The sequence below is a fragment of the Vigna umbellata genome, chromosome 1, assembly GCF_029865625.1.
Source record: "Vigna umbellata cultivar VRB3 chromosome 1, Vumbellata_1.0, whole genome shotgun sequence".
NCBI classification, from domain to species: Eukaryota; Viridiplantae; Streptophyta; class Magnoliopsida; order Fabales; family Fabaceae; genus Vigna; species Vigna umbellata.
This window is the reverse complement of record NC_142165.1, coordinates 29,521,489-29,527,822: the sequence shown is the minus strand read 5'-3', so window position 1 is coordinate 29,527,822 and position 6,334 is coordinate 29,521,489.

Here is a 6,334-nt window from a genome sequence, read left to right as displayed (position 1 = left end):
TTGAGTCCATATAAAGACTTCAACAACTTGCAAACTTGTCCTGGTTTTTCAGTTTTATAACCAAGAGGAAGAGACATGTATACTTCTTCATCTAGATCCCCATGTAAAAAGGCATTAGTTACATCTAGTTTATGTAAATACCAATGTTTGGAAGCTGCTAAAGCCAGAACCAATCTTATTGTTGTGAGTTTGACAATAGGTGAAAAAGTCTCAAAGTAATCTAAACCTTGTTATTGTGTGTAGCCTTTGGCTACTAACCCTTCCTTGTATCGTTCAATACTCCCATCAACATGCCTCTTTATTTTGTATACCCATTTACATCCGATAGGTTGCTTTCCATTAGGTAGATCAGTCAAAACCCAAGTTTTGGTATTTTCTAAAGCTGTAATTTCTTGATCCATGGCATTTCTCCAAAAATCATGTTTGATGGCTTGGTTATAGGTTTTAGGTTCACTAACTTGGGAAAGATTAAGGACATATGATTTATGAAGAGATGATAATGCATCATATGATAGATATGAAGAGATGGGATATAAGGTACCTGTGGATGACTGAGTGGCGAAAGAAGTAGATAACATGTTGCAATGATACTTCTGCAGATAAGATGGTGCATGTCTTGGCCTGGTAGATTTCCTTTGTGGAGTAGCAGTGACAGGTTCAACAGAAACAGGCTGAGAAGAGAAAATAATAGGGTCGGAAACAATATAAGGAAGAGATGTAAGTGGTAAAGAGGGTTGATCAGTAACTTCTGAGAAAAGAGGTGATGGAGGTGAAATAATTTTGGTGACAAAATCCAAGGAATTTTGTGTATCAATAGGTGAGTGCTTGTCACTAGTAAGAAAAGGAAATATATTTTCATAAAATACTACATTCCTTGATAGAAAAATTTCCCTAAAGTTGAAATCTAACAAAAGGTAGCCTTTCACTCCTGTTTTAAAACCCAGTAAAACACATTTTCTTGCACGAGGTTGAAATTTTGTTCTATGAGTTTGAAGAGTTGAAGCATAGCAAAGTGAGCCAAAAACTCGTAAGTAAGTAATGTCAGGTTTAATATTGTGTAACAACTGAGATGGAGAAAAATATGCCAAAACTTTGGAAGGTAAAATATTAATGAGTTGCACAGCATAACGAACAGCAAAAGACCAGAAAATTATGGGCAAATGGGATTGAAACATTAAAGATCTAGCAACATTGAGAATGTGTTGATGTTTTCTCTCAACAACTCCATTTTGTTGAGGTGTTTCAACACAAGATAATTGATGTTGTATCCCTTTTTGTCTATAAAAATCTGTCATTGCAAACTCATTACCATTATCTGATCTAACAGCTTTTCATCAATGCCAAATTGTGTTTTTATATAAGAAACAAAGCCGATAAGTTGTGATCTTGTATCTGATTTACTTGCCATTAATTTAATCCATGTGTATCTAGACATATCATCCATTATAGTTAAGAAATATTTGAAACCATCAGCAGAAGAAGTACTATAGGGCCCCCAAATATCAACATGAATTAAATCAAAAGGAGCTTTTGAAACATTAGTACTTAATTGAAAAGGCAATTTTCTTTGCTTAGAATAATGACAAGCATCACAATGAGTGTATTTTGTATTAGGTAAAGTGGCATACATATTGTGTAATTTGATATAACAAGAAAAAGAAGGATGCCCTAGTCTATAGTGCCACATATCTATAGAGTTATGTCTTATTGTAGAACAAGCAATAAAATTCTCAGAAGTAATAGCAGCTGGTGAACCAAGGGGTGTGGGTGCAGGAACTATCATGACATACAAGCCATCTCTTTCTTCAGCTTTCCCAATCATCTGCAGGGTTGACTTGTCATGTATTTCACAGGAAAATTCAGAAATGTTAAGTTTACAAGATAGAGATTTAGTTAACTTTGTGACCGAAATAAGATTGACAGAAAAATTAGGAACAAACAAGACATTATGTAAAGTAAGGTGTGGGCTAAGTGAAACTGTAATTGGTAAGATTCTATGATAAGAAATAAAATGAGACAAAGAATTGGATATATGATCAGTAGCACCTGTGTCTAGAATCCATTGGGAATAGATATTACCTTGAGCCTGAGAAGAAGTGGAAGCATTATGAGAGCTCACTAGATTGGTAGAATGTGGAACTGTGGGATTAGATTGAGGAAGAAGTGCTAATAGACCATGAATTTGCTCTTGAGAAAGTCCCAGAGTTGAGGAATGTGGTTGTGCCGGAGAATTATTATAAGAAGGAACTACTATAGAAGAATCTGTTGTAACATTGTGCACTCTTTTGGATTTGAGATCAGGTGGTAATCCATATATTAGAAAGCAAGTATCAATGGTGTGGTTTGTCCTAACACAGTGAGTGAATTGTCGAGGTGCACCAAACCTTCCCCTTGAGGAACGAGCCTGAGAACCTTGATAACGAGCCTAAGAACCTTGATATGAAGATCTTCCCCAACCATAATCATTGGCAGGAGAGGGTTTACCTCTGCCATTGAAGATAGAAAAAAAAGGTTTAGATTGAGAAACTTGTGACGCCATGACTAGAGGTTGAGAAAGAATTCCTGATTGTAATTGTCGCTCATGTTGAATTATCATCGAAAAAATTTTGGGTAAAGGAGGCAAGGGATCCATGAGAAGGATCTGAGAGCGAACAATAGAGTAATTATCATTCAAGCCTCTAAGAAAACAAAGAACACAACCATTTTCACGATATTCCTTCATTGTCTTAGAAACAACACAACAAGAAGCAGAAGATTGGCATTCAGGAATAGGGCGAAAATTGCAAAGTTCATCCTAGAGAATCTTCATTTTAGTGTAATATGCAGTAACACTTAGGTTAGATTAATGCATTGAATAAAGATCTTGATGCAATTGTGAAATTCGAACAGAATCACCTTGGGAGAAACGATCTTTGAGATCCTTCCATGCCGCAGCTGTAGAGTCAATCCAGATAATACTTGTAACAATCTCATGAGAAACAGAATGATTGATCCAAGATAAAACTAGATTATTGCAACGCTTCCATGCTGGAACCATGAGATCTGTATCAGCTGGACAAGGAATGGAACCATCAACAAAACCAAATTTATTCTTCATTTTTAGTGCCATAGACATCGAGCGAGCCCATCCATGATAATTGTGACCTTCAAGAATCGGGGAAACAAGCACTAATGAAGGATTCTCGTCAGAGTGAATGTAATAGTCGTGTGTTGTATCTTGCAACGATGAGAGAGTAACAGAGGGAGTAGCCATAGAAGGAGAAGAAAAAGGCAGAAAAGCCAAGAACGAAAGGTAGAAGATGAAGATCTGGGCAGGAAAAAAATTGATTGCGGAAGAACGTGATAAAGAATTGATTTTCTTATGATACCATGTTATGAGAAAAGAAATGATAGGAATTGTATTTCTTATTCCATAATCAAGAGAGAGTACAATTTACATATATATAATTGTTTGAAACAATATATAAACAGAATATAAATATAAAAATAGAATATAAATATATGAACATAAATGCATATATATGAACGGAAAATAAATTTAATCCAATAGTCTCTTCAATAAATAAAATTAGAAACAACAAAGTTCATGAAATTATAAATGCTTCACTCATCTCCCGTTATTTTCTCATATAAGTGTTTACAAGCACACAGGCGGATGGCTTTTATTCATTTAATTATTTATTTAATTATCTTGTAATTTACATATTTTGTAATAATCATATTTATAGTTTAAAAGGAATAAACCATATTTTAAAAACATTGTAATGTGGTATGACAAATGTAATTTTGTAAGTAACCACATTTTAAAAATATTGTAAGTTTGTTCTAAATGAATAATTTTATTTTATAACAATTTAAAAGTATTATCTAAACTATAGTTTTATAGAACTTAAGCGTACGGCAACACCATATAAAATGTTGGCTAATATTCAATTATTTTTTACATAACAGAAAAAAATGTTAAAATAGTATGTATCGACTAAACATTATAAATAACATTATGAATAACATTATTTTCCAAAATTTTCTAAAATAATGTGGCTTATTGTAACATGGCAACAATCTTGAAATATGTGATTTTAAAAAGAATATTGTGTAAGAAAACTCCACAACTGTAAATTTATTGTTAAATTATTCTAAAGTTTAAGTTAATTATAGATGAAATTTTGTACATGGAAATTATTATAATTAAAATAGTATTTATTATTTACAAATTTTAGAACTTTAATTTCTAACATATATTTCTTGAATTCCTCAATAAAATTCGACAATAATATTTTTCAATAAATTAAAATTTTATTATTGATAAAAATATTCGTTAGTAATAAATTCGTCAATAAAATCTATCAATAATAAATTTGTTCATAAAATTTGTCAAAAAAGTTATAATATTTATTATTTATAAATATTTTCATTGATAAATTTTATCAGAATGAACGCTAAAATGTTTTGCTTTGGAATTTTTCATATCTTGTAAACTTCGTTGATAAATCCAATGGTAATGGAATGTTTTGAAAATTCGCCTAGAATGAATTTTATTAAAATTGGTCACTAATTGAATTTTTTTAAAATTTATTGATAAATTCGTCAATAATTTAATTTCTTTAGTAAATCTATAACAAAATGAGTGTTAATTTTATCGTCAAAATTAACGAAATGTTTGTTATAAATAAATTAAAAATGGGTGAGAAGAAGACAAGAAGAGAAAAAGAGAAGAAGAATAGAGAAGGTGCCAGAGGAAAAAAGAGGAAAAAGGAGGAAAAAGATGTAGCAACAATAACCTTAAAGGTGACAATGGTAGTCGTGGAGTCGAAGGCGACAACAATAGTGAAGGCGATTGTGATGACTAATAGGGCGATGATGATAGTGACAATGGAGGAGGAGGAAGAAGAAAAAGAGAAAGAAAAGAAGGAAAAAAGGAAAAAGAAGAATAAGAGGAGAGGAGTAAGAAGAAGACTAAATCGAGATATTTAGCGATGAATTTTTACTGACAACCAAAATTTGTTCGTAATTACTTCATTTATAAAATTTATATGCGCTTTTGTAAATAAAATTTATATGCGCTTTTGTAAATAGAATTTTTATTGCTAGTAATTTTGATTTATCGACGAATTTTAATGCTTATCAATGGATTTTGACTGTCGATAACTCATTTTTTTTTCTTGTGGTGCACATTTATTTAACTCGAAACAATATTTTTGAAATTGTTGTCTAAAGCCAAAATTGGTATAACCACTAATCAACATAATATTGACAAGATGTCTATAGAGTTTCTTTTCATAGTAAATGATGACATACTCCTTAACCGTGGTTAAACATATACAAGAAGAGTTGGAGTCATCTATGGAAAGTGTGGCCAAACTCTTATCATCATTGACCATCAGTGAGTTTTGTTTCTTTTGGGCTTTATATTATGGACTTAGCAGTATAAAGTTTTCTTTTTGGGCCTTGTATAATAAACCAAGTAGTCTAGGTTTTCTTTTGGGCCTTGTATTTGGGATTGTAGTGTAGGATTTTGGGCATAGAGGAGATGGGCCTTAAGGAGATACATGGATCTATGATAAAAATCTAGCCTAGGACATACACCTTCTAGAAGAAGGGCCACCTTATGCACATATGAAGGAGGAGATTTTAGAAGCTTGTAGGCCCTTGGCTAGAGTGGTCTCCAAGTTGCTATCCTTTTTTAGGCATGCTCTTGCCATGTGACATGCTCCTAATTGAGAGGATTTCTTCTTAGTAGTGGCCATGTGTCATGCTCCTAATAAAGAGGACTTCTCCTTAGTAGTGGTCATTGTTAAGATAAATTCGTCTATGTGCCTAAACGCTCTCATATTTTGAAGTTTAACCAAATAACATTAAATGGAATAATAATTTGAAAACAACACAGAATGAAAACACAAGATACAGAACCAAAATCTCCAACATAGAAAACCTTCGGAAAACACTTAGCATTTTAGGAAATAGAGAAACAACCATGACAAAACACTCAGACATAATGCAAAACAATTATCAAGTCAAAAATATCTAAGAGAGTTGAAGCTAAATGCATAAAGCTTACCATACTTAAAAGGGAATTTAGTTTAGCTCTTGGAAAAAAAAACATGTCAAGACGATATCATTGACAAAACACACTAAAAGACTAAAACTTAAAATACCAAGAGAAAACTTAAAGTAAGTTAAATGTTGTCTGTCCGAAAAGGAAAAATCACAAGAAGTGTTTAATCTATCTAAACGATACCATGGGCCAAAACATTACTTCATCGGATGATGAAGTCTTTAATCAATGCTTGGTATCAATAGAAGAAAAGCTTAATTGTCAAACGTTACCTCAACG